This window comes from Musca autumnalis, unplaced genomic scaffold (assembly GCF_047663935.1).
Source record: "Musca autumnalis isolate F117 unplaced genomic scaffold, ASM4766393v1 scaffold_1, whole genome shotgun sequence".
Lineage (NCBI taxonomy): Eukaryota > Metazoa > Arthropoda > Insecta > Diptera > Muscidae > Musca > Musca autumnalis.
Window position 1 is genome coordinate 244,901,808 of NW_027411644.1, and position 13,153 is coordinate 244,914,960.

At 36.6% G+C, this 13,153-nt stretch overlaps 1 protein-coding gene across 3 annotated transcripts in view; it reads left to right on the forward strand.

Annotated features, from left to right (window-relative positions):
• Positions 1 to 6,641: 6,641 nt before the first annotated feature.
• Positions 6,642 to 13,153, forward strand: part of Dscam3 (Down syndrome cell adhesion molecule 3) — a 457,425-nt gene continuing 450,913 nt past the window's right edge. For all 3 annotated transcript variants that reach the window (XM_073960642.1, XM_073960641.1, XM_073960643.1), the window contains exon 1: positions 6,642 to 8,656. The gene's annotated coding sequence lies outside the window, so the exon portion shown is untranslated. The remainder of the gene's footprint in view (positions 8,657 to 13,153) is intronic.

A 13,153-nucleotide genomic window follows, 5' to 3' on the forward strand; every position in this document is an offset into this window, starting at 1 on the left:
AAACCTTACGGAATAATAAGACGAGTAATCTCCCTTTCCTTGGGGTGAAATCGGATATTTGTTGATGTAAAACTAATTTATAATCTACTGATGTTTAAAAACGATAAGAAGGATAATTGGCTGGGGAATCGGCAACTTGGATACAGCAAAGGGTTTGATGATGATCGGGAACTCGGTGATTCGCCGTTCGGTAGTAGGCGATCTGAAGATAATCGGGAACTCGGTGATTCGCTGTTCGGTTGTAGGCGATTTGAAGATAATCGGGAACTCGATGATTCGCTGTTCTGTAGTAGACGATTTAAAGATAATCGGGAACTCGGTGATTTGTGTTGTAGATGTTCGGCCACTCGGGGTTCGTATGTGTTCGACCACTCGGTAATTCGTGTTGTAGATATTCGTCCACTCGTTGTTCGTATGTGTTCGGCCACTCGGTGATTCGGTGTTTAGGGTTCAGTGTTCGGCCATTCGGTGATTCGTGTTGTAGATGCTCGGCCACTCGAAGTTCGTATGTGTTCTGGGTTCGGACATTCGGTGATTCGCGTAGTAGATGTGTGGCCACTCGGAGTTCGTATGTGTTCGGCCACTCGGTGATCCGGTGCTGTAGCTGTTCGGATTCTCGGTGATTCTGCACTCGGCTCGGCTGTTCGGGTTGTCGTTCGTTAGTGTTAGTTCTAAGTTAGCCTCTACGGTATTCTACGAGTACTGACTAGTGGAACAACATCCGAAGGTGGAGTGGAACAACACCCAAAGGTGGAGTGGAACAACACCCGAGGGTGGAGTTGAACAACACCCGAAGGTGGAGTGGAACAACACCCGAAGGTGGAGTAGAACAACACCCGAATGTGGAGTGGAACAACACCCGAAGGTGGAGTGGAACAACACCCAAAGGTGGAGTGGAACAACACCCAAAGGTGGAGTGGAATAACACCCGAAGGTGGAGTGGAACAACACCCGAAGGTGGAGTGGAACAACACCCGAAGGTGAAGTGGAACAACACCCAAAGGTGGAGTGGAACAACACCCGAGGGTGGAGTGAATGTATTAGCCACCGCGCAAAGGGGTAGCTCTCAAAAATACTTCCCAACCTCTTTACACTCTCGTGTCGGTTGGCGGACTACGAACACAACAACTGTACTCAAGCCCGTATGGCTGGCTCCCTGCAGTAGCAAGCCTGTCTTTCGCCAACGAAACTGGAATATTAGTGTGTACAGTCGCACAGAGCATTTGAGAATTACTCTGCAGTTGTTATACTGTCGCTTGCCTAAAATTGCACTGTAACACACACATCCCACTGAAACGCAAGCGAACCCAACAGTTAATATGGATTGGCAGGTTGTGACGCTGTTGGGTAGTGGGGCTTTGCTGTTCTCCGTTGGCCGGTTGTAATGTTGTTGTGGTAGTGGGGCAGCGCTGTCACTGGTTTTATGTATGTGATCAATTTGTCACGTTACACTGCTGACCCGAAGGCCCATTGGAACAGCTGACCCGAAGGCCTAGTGGAACAGCTGACCCGAAGTACCTGTTTAACTGCTGACCCGAATGCCTGTTTAACTGCTGACCCGTAAAGTTGTAAAAAAACGTGAGGTACGTCTATATGGGGAATATACCAAAACATGGATCTCTATCGACCATGGACCTTTGCAAAATGTTTAATACCACCAAAGAACACAAAATGTCAAATTACAGTGAATTCACTTTGAAAATATAGACAAAATCTTGAAATTAATAAAAAAAAAAAATTGAAGTACCGTTACAGGGGGTCTATACCTCAAAGTGGGCCAATCCTGGCGATTTTTGGGGAAAATTATCTTCTAGTCACTACGAGTTTACTGTAAAATTTTCAGATCGTTATATTCATAAGAAATATTTTTGTCGTTCTCTCCCATACAAGCTAAACCACAGTGAGGTGACTCGAAAGCCCTGTGTATATATTAGCCACCACAACTTAATGGGTAGCTCTCAAAAAGTATACCCAACTTAACACAGAGGTGTACGTCGGCGGATTTAGAACAGCCTTTTGTTCCAACCCGTGTAGCTAACTCCCAGGATTATTAAGCTAGGCCTTCTCAAGCATTTCTGAAATACTTTAGTGGCCTGGAGTATAAAGTAAATGAGAATTATTTGATGTGCTCGCTGATAATGAAAGTTGTGACGTTGCACTGAAATGCAAATCTCCCTTTTCTAAGACGTTATTTATCTGCGGGTGGTTAGTAATGACGTAGTGTTGGTTTGTTATTGAATGGCTGGTTTTGTATAGTAAGGGTAGTAGTGTTGTATAATGTACGTAAATATTTTGTCACGTTACACAACCGATTTGGTCAAAATTTTGCACAGTGTAATAAGTCTTCCAAACTTAGAACTAATTCGATGATGGGTATATCGCTTCAATACTTCCGGTACCTCTCACACAAAAGCTCAAAAATATTGGCTGACGACTTTTTCGCGAATAAATTTTAAAGTATGTTTCAGACTGTTGTATACAGAACTAGCAAAGTGCCCGCTACTTCGTATGCAGAAAGGATATATATAAAGAAATAAAGAATATTTAATATGAAAATTGAGAACAATGAAACATTTTTTACTAATACCAACTTTAATCAATATTTATTTTAATACTACTCGTACCACTTCAGTTTGATTTTCAAAAAAAATCAGCCGTATCTTACCCCTACACATCAACAGCGATACACGTTTTTTGGGACATTCTAATTGAAGGATTTCTGTCCTCAGAAGGTAAAACATTCTTCTAAAAAAGGCCAATAACAAATTGGTACTCTTCGTACACATAAGCACGAATTTCCCAAACTGCCTCCATATCTCAAACCTACACCCTATCAGTAATTATTATGTCGCATTTCAAGATCCCAGCTCCATCCGTTCAACCAAATCCACATTGTACACAATTTAGTACCATTTAGTATTTCTCGCACACATACAGTGTTGTGCATATCAAAAGCGACAAATTTAGGATTTTGCAGTAATTCAATTTTTGGATCCGTTACAATTTTTAAAAATGTAATATATTGTGGCCAGTTGTTCTTTATTATGTACAGAGAGCTTCCAACAAGTTGTTTCTGTTCTTTGTCGTTGGATGGGATAACAACAACAATAATATTGGCTGATCCTTGAGAACGGGGATTGCAAAACAATAGCAACAATAGAATATTATTAAAAATGGCAGTGTCATCGGTGTAAATTAACTGTACATTTGACTTAATTTTTTCTTTTGGGGCATGGTAGTGTCATTTTAGAAAGAATTTGCATTTCTTATCCTAACAGGGTTACCACTTTCTCAAACGTTTCCCATGGTCTGGGGAAAATATCATAATACCCCCAAATCAAAATTTTTTTCCCTCATATAAACATTTTAATTTTAAAATATTCATTCGGAAAGTGGATTAATATCAACCGTTCTTTTGTTTGCCGCATAATAAAAAAGTTAAACAACCGAATAGTGGTAAATACGATACATCCTGGTGTAAACCCCTTGAGGCCATTGGCACATTGTGGCTAGAAACGTTGGGGAAACTTTTAAAATAATGCGAATAGAAACACCCAAGTATTAGTTGGGGCTCTTATTTTCGATACATGGCCCAGAGTACTTCGCAGAGGAAGTTTTGAAACCAATTTGAGAAGTTATACAGCTCCCTACTAAAACAACACAACGGTCAAGAACCCATTGTTTCAACCAACAGTGAGTAAAATATCCTCATATGGCTAATAATACAGGTTTTTTATATTTTTTTGTTATTAAATCTTATTTTTAATATAATTTATTGAAAATAAAATAAAAAAAAATCTTATTGGGTCGCTTAAACCATATAAAACATTGCATTTTTTACCAGTGTTTTATAAATTGTCTTCCTTTGGGTATGTCAATGGTTTCTTGGCCAGTGTGTTCCTATTAGCGTTATTTTTAAAGTTTCCCCAACGTTTTCCGCCAAAATGTGCCGATGGCCTTAAGGGGTTTACACAAGGATGTATTGTGTTTACCAATATTTGATTTTTTAACTTTTTATTATGCGGCAAACAAAAGAACGATTGATATTAATCCACTTTCCGAATAAATATTTTAAAATTTAAATGTTTATATGAGGGAAAAAATTTTTGATTTGAGGGTATTATGAGATTTTCCCCAGACCATTCGAAAAGTGGTAGAAAGTGGCAACCCTGTTAGGATAACAAATGCAAATCCTTTCTAAAATGACACTACCATGCCCCAAAAGGCAAATTTAAGTCAAAAGTACAGTTAATTAACACCGATGACACTACAATTTTTAATAATATTCTATTGTTGCTTTTGTTTTGCAATCCCCGTTCTCGAGGATCAGCCAATATTATTGTTGTTGCTATCCCATCCAACGACAAAGTACAGAAACAACTTGTTGGAAGGTCTCTGTACATAATAAAGAACAACTGGCCACAATATATTATATTTTCAAAAATTGTAACGGATCCAACAATTGAATTACTGCAAAATCCTAGATTTGTTGCTTTTGATATGCACAACACTGTATGTATGTAAGTACACATTTCGTACCCATAATTACGAATTTTCCAAACTTTCTTAAGTGTACAGTCCAACAGCAATCTTAATTCCAAATTTCAGGATTCCAACTCTATCCGTTCTCTCAAATCCAAATTGTACCAAATTTAGAACCATTTTTTACTCTTCGTAACTGTGAGTACGAACTTTCATAACTACCGCAATCCTACACTCCAAGAGTAATCTCAATTCTAAATTTCAGGATTCCAGCTCTATCCATCCACCCAAATACCAAAATTAGTACTTTTCAAATTTAGTACTTTTCATATACATGGCTACACATTTCCAAAACCACCTCTTTATAAAAACCCTACTTCTCAATATGATTCTCGTTCCAAATTTCAAGCTTATAGCTCCATCCTTTCGCATAACGCCAAATGTTACCAAATTTAGTACATGTTACTACTTTTCGTACACTTACGAATTTCATTCCAGCTACACAAATGATACCATTATTAGTGCTTTTCGCATCCTTCCAGGACGTATTTCCAAAAACCCAGCATTATCGACCATGACTAACCACCACCCAAAATTTCAAGATTCTAACTTCAGCCGTTTCGTCTGGGCGTTGATTATTAGTCGGTTAGCCACACAAATTACACCATTTTTAGTACATTTTAGTACTTTTCGCACCCTTCTAGCACGAATTTCCAAAAACTGAGCCTTATCGACCACCTGCGTCCCAAGACTAACCACCACCCAAAATTTCAAGATTCTGGCTTCAGCCGTTTCGTCTTGGCGTTGATTATTAGGCTGTCAGCCACACAAATAAGACAATTTTTAGTACATTTTAGTGCTTTTCGCACCCTGTGGGACGAATTTCCAAAAACCCAGACTTATCGAGCACCTTCGCCCCAAGACTAACCCTCACACAAATTTTCAGGTTTCTAGCTTCAGCCGTTTCGTCTGGGCTTTGTAGATCTGTCAGTCATCACCACTCAACTCTATATTTAGATTACAACAAATTCGGTTGGAAAATATGACCAAGACCTCCACAGTACTTTAAATCAGGGCTATACTTATTCTAAAATGTATTCAAATAAATACCATTGCAAATATTTATTTGCTTCCTCCTCAAAATCCAATTCAAACCACTGTGCCAATGTTCTTAATAAAATATTAACTTTATAATGCGATTAAACGATTACCTCACACACAAAACTTTTTTAATTTAAAGGATAATTTTAATGAAATACAAATTTCTGCTGCTTAAATGCGATTATGGCAACGACCTACATTAACATGTCTCAGATGCGCCGCCGGTATCTGTTGTTGTTCGCTCTCTCTCTCTCCGTTGCTGTGCGACGCTCTTGCTCAAGGATATTTAACCGCATAATGATAAATGGAGCACAACGATACATAAAAACATACCAAACCAAAAATATACATATATTCACACGCACAAAGAAGGAAAAAAAAAAGCGCGCAAATAAAGCGAACAATAACAACAACAACGCAATGCTATGACGTCGAACAATGGGTATAGCAAGAAAGAAAACCAAAAATTGAATTTCATTCATACGCAACAGAGGACAAGATTACAATAACAATACAAAGCACGTTGTTTATACCACTACCACACCACATGACAGATACGAATGTATGTATATATGAACTCACAAAAGTCCTTTGAAATTTATACACAACAAGGCTGCCATAAATATTGCACAAAACTTTTATGTAAACAAAGCTTTTTTGTTGTTGTTTAGATGTGAGAGAAAAGAGCGACCGAAATGAAGGAATGAAGAGAATTAATTTGCTTAAGAGAAAGCAGAGAATAAATGCATCAGATAAAGCTGCAGATAAAATATGTGTGCGTCCACATTTCTCATCGCACACGATGAATGATAAAGGGAAGGATTTCATGTAAACATTGTGCTAGGCCAAAACACTTGTTTAGATGATTGTTAATCCAGGACGGCAGGATGGCGAGACGAAAGAGAGGGTTGATTTGCTTGGCCGAACCATGTGTAACGAGCTGCTGTTGATGTGGCTGCTGCTGTTGCTGCCAGCGACAGAGTTTCGTGTTTGTTTTTGTTTTAAATGGGCCTGATGTTGCTGCATGTGTTGAGCCAAGTCAACAATTTTTAGAATTCAGTCTTAGCCGGCATTTCAAAACGTTTGGACGTGTTTAAAACAAGTGAACGGAACTTTTAGCTGCTGCTCACAACAAAATTTATTGTTTTGGCCAATACAGCAACAACAAGGAAGAAGACAAGATAGTGTTTGTGTGTGTTTTCATGGCACAGGACACTTAGGACTTGTTTGAATTGAAAGATTAATGGTTGTGATGCTGTAGGCCAACATTATCAGTTTGTCTATGGGATAGTGGGCAATAGATGTTGTGTAAGTGTGCGTGCGTGCATGTGCGTGTATGTGAAAGACCATTAGATGTACGGCAGAAGCTGCAACAGAGGCAGAGGTATTTTTAGGCTTCAACAGCTTCCATGTGTAGCAGTGGGAGTTGACAAGGCCAAATAAGATAGTAAATACAAAAGGATGAACAAATGTGAGTTGTGTACTAGTGAGTGTATGTGTGTGTGTCCCACACAATGATAGTGTGTAATTTTTAGTGATATGTGCTAACCGAAATAGAGGCCCAAAAACTTAAACACAAATATAGCGACATATATACAGACATACATACATATCTATGTACGCACATTATAAATAATTGAATATCTGTGTATGAGAGTTTTGGTTTTCCGAGTAGCCCAATGTGTGTATGTGTGCATATGTTGGTCATAGATCGATTATTATGTGTGTGCGTTAGTGCGTGCATAACATATGCAAGGGGTTAATGTGCCCAAATGTATGCTACAAAATTTCATTTGTTATTTGAACTTTGAACAGCCAACATCTCGGTTACGGATATTTGACAAGGACAATAGAAGGATAACAAAAACTAAATAACTTTCGATAAGAACACACCAAACGCTTATGGACAATACAGTGAGTGAGTGGCCTGTACGTTAATAAAATTGTTTCAAACGCTTGTCGTCTTCATTAGTATGCCAAAATTCTGTGTGTGGCAAACGGTCATTTGTTTCGATCCTTTTGACTAAATCCTAAAAATAGGCAATAAAAACACAAAGGAAAGAAAATATACTTATTTTGGATTTCCTGTAAAAAAGGACCGCTGCCTACAAAGTGGAAAAAAGGTTTAACATTCCAGAAAAATAAATGAAAATTGAAATTTCCCCTACCCTGAAACAGAACAAATATAGGCAACTCATAAAAAATTTACATTTCTAATGGTCCGAGAAAGAAAAAAAGAAACAGTGTGAAATGTAAATATTAACACAAAAGCAAAACAAAAAAGGCCAAGGGTGTTACGGTTTCCTTTTGAAACAAAAAATAAAGAAAAGCAGTGAATGAATGCCAATAATGACCGATAAAGTGGCAAACTTTTTGCCTTGGAAACGCTAAGCAAGGAAATTCAAGCTACTAAACAAAAATTATAAAGAAGGTGTAAAGATATTTATTTAACGTAAAAAAACGAAAAAAATCAAATAAATCAACCAAATAACCAATCAAGTGTTAAGAAAAACATAAAAAAACCAGTAAAGTAACCTTTCTCCCCCATCAATCGTTTCCATGAAATTGTAAAATCTCATTGTTGGAAGTGCAATAAAACAAAATTAATTTTTTTTTGCTCGCCATCAACTAAATGCCATAAAATCACCAACAAACAAAAACCCCAATTGATTCTTTAACGTACGAAATGAAATAAACGTGTGAATTAAATTGCATGAAATCAACAGAAGCAATAACAACAACAGCGAGCGAAAAAAAAAGCTTAATAGACTTTAAGTGCTAACAAAAAAATTTATTGAGTGCAAAATAACTTCTATTACACAAAAGTGAATTATTTCGTTTTTTTTGGTGAGCAAAAAACGTAAATTGTGTAACAAAAAACGTAATCTGTGGAAAAATATGTAAAAGGAAATTGATTTTTTTCCCCACTTGGTTTTCGCGCGTATGTCACAGTGTGTGTACGAGTGTCTCTACTTGAAATTGTAACACTATTACATTATGATGCCGTTTCCACTACTATTTGTGTCTGCAGCCACCAACATGGGTACATGGATTCTACAACTATGAACATAAAGTAAGTCTAAAGTGATTATATTTTGTAGCAAGAGAAAAATATCGCCCTTCTTTGTGTTGTGAAAAAGAACGAACATGGGGGTTTTTCAATATTTGCTGAATTTTCTTTTTATTGTGGTATTTGAGAAAATGCTCAAGTAATTTATTTATACGTATTTACATATACTGGAAAATAACGAAAAAAATAAGAAGCGAAGGCATAAAGGAATTTTTAGAAACAGATCAAATCAAATCAGCAGCATACTTAACTTGTCAACCGATGTCTGACATATATCGCCAATGACCGTAAATCGTTAGACGGAATTTACACTCAGAACCTACAGTAAACTACACCGAAACTTGAGTTCATACACAATAGTGAAGCAGTGGTATAGCCGGATGACGCCGATCATGTGGTACAACTACTGGGCACAAAAATACGGCGAAAAGATTCCTTTAAGAAAACAAGTTAATCCTCCAAACGTCGGACAGTGGTTCATAAATCGATGTTCCTAAACTAAAACTCCAAATTTGTCGTCGCACATAGGAGTAATGTATGTTAAAAGTTGATTAAAACTCCTAAAACCCTAATTTATAATCCGATTGATATAATATTTTGCACAAATCATATCTTTGGTCCAAGGACTATTTTTGTAGAAAATAATGAAAATCGGTCCAGATTTAGATATAGCTCCCATTTATATATTAGCATCGGATATGAGGTAAATAATGCACTAAAAGCGCAATATATATCCGATCAAGCTAAAAATCGGTACATGCTTCCAGAACGAGACCAGAAAACAGTGTGTCAATTTTGGTTCAAGATTTATATAGTTATATATCCATTCGATTTTTTATTTCTATTATTATTTCTAAATTACTCCACTTTTATATGAGAAAACAAGTGAGCAAAGGCTATAGTCGGGATGGGGCCGACCATGTGATACCCTACACCACTACCCCTGTGCATAAGCTTTTCACTGCTAAACATTTCTTTTAGGGAATATAATCCGACTACCACCAAAAATAATATGCCTCTTTCTCTCTGGGACCCCCATAAGCAACCAAACTTTCGTGACCATCCGATCAAAATTACGACCTGTAGCTTGATTGCAAAAAATGGAAGAATTCGATGCATTACCGACTATTGTGGTATCTCCCTTGTTAGACCACCTTCGCCAACCTGCTTTACACCAATGTTAAGGTAATATTTTCTTCTTCCATTTACAGGCTTTGCCGTTGGAATACCACTACTAGAAGCCGATATATTCACAAAGAATAAAACTTTGAATTTGTCTCCAAATGAGTTTTTCTCCATTCCGACCCCTAAATATTATCCGGCTTCTTCCTCTGTGGGACCCGCATCCACTCCCGAAAAATTCGTGACGATCCGATCAAAATTGCGACCTGTAGCGTGATTACAAGCAAATCAGAAAATGGGATGCATTACCGACTATTGCGATATCTCTGTTGTTTGAGCAGCTACGACAACCTATTTTCTACTTTCCTTGCCAGGTTTTGCTTTTGATATACTTCTTAAAAAAGCAGAGATATTGGCTTTGAAATAAAACGTAGACCTTTTCTCTAAATAAGTTTTTGCCCATTCCGACCCCTGAATATTATCCGACCATCATCAAAATCAATAGGCTTCTTTCTCTTTGGGACCCCCATTAACCCCCAAAATTTCGTGACGATCCGATCAAAATTGCGACCTGTAGCGTGATTACAAAAAAATCGGAATATGGGATGGGATCGACTATTGCCATATCTCTGCTATTTGACCACCTACGACAGCATACTTTACATCGTTGTAAAGGTGATATTTTCTACTTTCCTTGCCTAGTCTTGCTTTTGATATACCTCTTAAAAAAGCAGAGACATTGGCTTTGAAATAAAATGTTGACTTTTCTCCAAATAAGTGTTTGCCCATTCCGACCCCTAAATATTATCCGACCATCACCAAAATCAATAGGCTTCTTTAACTGTGTGACCCCCATTAACCCTCAAATTTTCGTGACGATCCGATCAAAATTACGACCTGTAGCGTGATTTCCAAAAAAATAGAAAAATGGGATGTATTACCGACTATTGCGATATCTCCGTCATTTGGTTACCTACGCCGACCTAGTTTGCATCATTGTAAAAACGGGATCTTCTACTTTCATAGTCAGGCTTTGCTTTTGGAAAGTTTACAACTAAAGCTGTGATTTTCGTCAATATAATTAAAATCGCAAAAATGAAAATTGGGGTTTTATTTGCTACTATTGTGATATCTTCGTTGTTTGATCACCTACGAGCACCTACTTTACATCATTGGAAAGATGATATTTTCTACTTTAATTGTCAGGTTTTGCTTTTGGTATACGCCATATAGAAGCTGAGATATTCGCTTTGGAAAAAAACGTTGTCTTTTTATCCACCTAAGTTTTTTGCCCTTTCCGACCACTAAATATTATCCGACCATCACCAAAATCAATAGGCGTCTTCCCCTCCGGGACCCCCATCAACATGCAAAATTTCGTGACGATCTGATCAAAATTGCGACCTGTAGCGTGATTACAAGGTTTAGATGGACAGACGGACAGACGGACAGACGGACGGACGGACGGACTGACGGACGGACACACATAGCCAGATCGACTCAGCTCGTCGAGACATTCATTTTGGTATATATAAGTATGGGTCTACGACCATTATTTCGATGCGTTACAAACTTTTTGGCCAAAACCAACTTATAATACCCTCCCCACATAGTGGTGTAGGGTATAAAAACGTGATTTTTCGGAATGGCGCAAATTTATATCAAAAGTTATGAGTCATTCTGATAAATAAGAGCCCCGCTAATAAGGTTGACCAAAAATTAGTGTTGGCAAACGTTACTAAAATATTTTTTTATATTATTTTACATAAATTATTCCAATTTTACTTCAGAAAAAAACGTGATTTTTCGGAATGGCGCAAACTTATATCAAAAGTTATGATACATTCTGATATATAAGAGACCCGCTTATAACGCAGACCAAAAATTAGTGTTGGCAAACGTTGCCAACATATTTTTTTATATTATTTTACATAAATTATTCCAATTTTACTTCAGAAAAAACGTGATTTTTCGGGATGGCGCAAACTTATATCAAAAGTTATGATACATTCTGATATATAAGAGACCCGCTTTTAACACAGACCAAAAATTAGTGTTAGCAAACGTTGCCAAAATATTTTTTTATATTATTTTACATAAATTATTCCAATTTTACTTCAGAAAAAACTTGAATTTTCGGAATGGCGCAAACTTATATCAAAAGTTATGATACATTCTGATATATAAGAGACCCGCTTATAACACAGACCAAAAATTAGTGTTGGCAAACGTTGCCAAAATATTTTTGTAATTTTTTTTAAATTGTTTTACATAAATTATTTAAATTTCACTTCAGAAAAACCAGTGATTTTTCTGAATGGCGCAAACATTTATCAAAAGTTTTGGATTAGTCTGATAAATAAGAGCCTCGGCTATAAGACAGACCAAAAATTAGTGTTGGCAAACGTTGCCAAAATATTTTTGTAATTTTTATAAAATTGTTTTACATAAATTATTTAAATTTCACTTCAGAAAAACCAGTGATTTTTCCGAATGGCGCAAACATTTATCAAAAGTTTTGATTTAGTCTGATAAATAAGAGCCCCGGCTATAAGACAGATCAAAAATTAGTGTTGGCAAACGTTGCCAAAATATTTTTTTTAATTTTTTTAAAATTGCTTTACATAAATTATTCCAATTTAACTCCAGAAACAAATTTAAAGGTTTTCATGATTGCAGTGGAGAATAATAGGGTTATTTCAGATTGGCGCAACTGTGCGTAGCGTATTTTCTTTGAATCAGCATAATCTGCAGAATCTTACATAAAACATCAAAAGTAACTATGGTCCGCAAACGTTCGCATCATGTAGTATTTCACCATTGAAATTTGAGTTATCATAAAAGATATCTATGAATGATGGGATGTATCTCAATAAACTACCCAGCAAAATGTTTGTAGCCAAAGAAGTAGTTAAATCATGAGTGCAAGTGATTTCGGACTACATCTTTTTACGTGAAAGAAGTCATGATTTTTACAAGGGCATGGTGCAGTGAGGATACTGTCTAATTTACTTCTTAAGCACACATTTTGCATTAGTTTTTTGTAGTGAATAAATCACAACAACATACGATTCAACTGCTTCTTTGGCTACAAACAAAGATGTAGTTCGAAATCACTTTTATTATTTTTTGTATACAAATTACTTTTTACGGATGCAAACATATTGCTGTTATAATAATTAACAAGAAACAAATTATGTTCTTTGTCTTTTTAAGTTTTTTTTTTGCAAAATTTTGAAATTTCTAAAATGTGAAAAATTTATGAAATGGATTCAAATCGGACATTGTCAAAATGTGAAGAAGGAACTGCATTTTTCATGACTCTGCGTGGACTGCTTCAAAAAAAGCTATTCAATCACTACTTCACAAGGAACAACT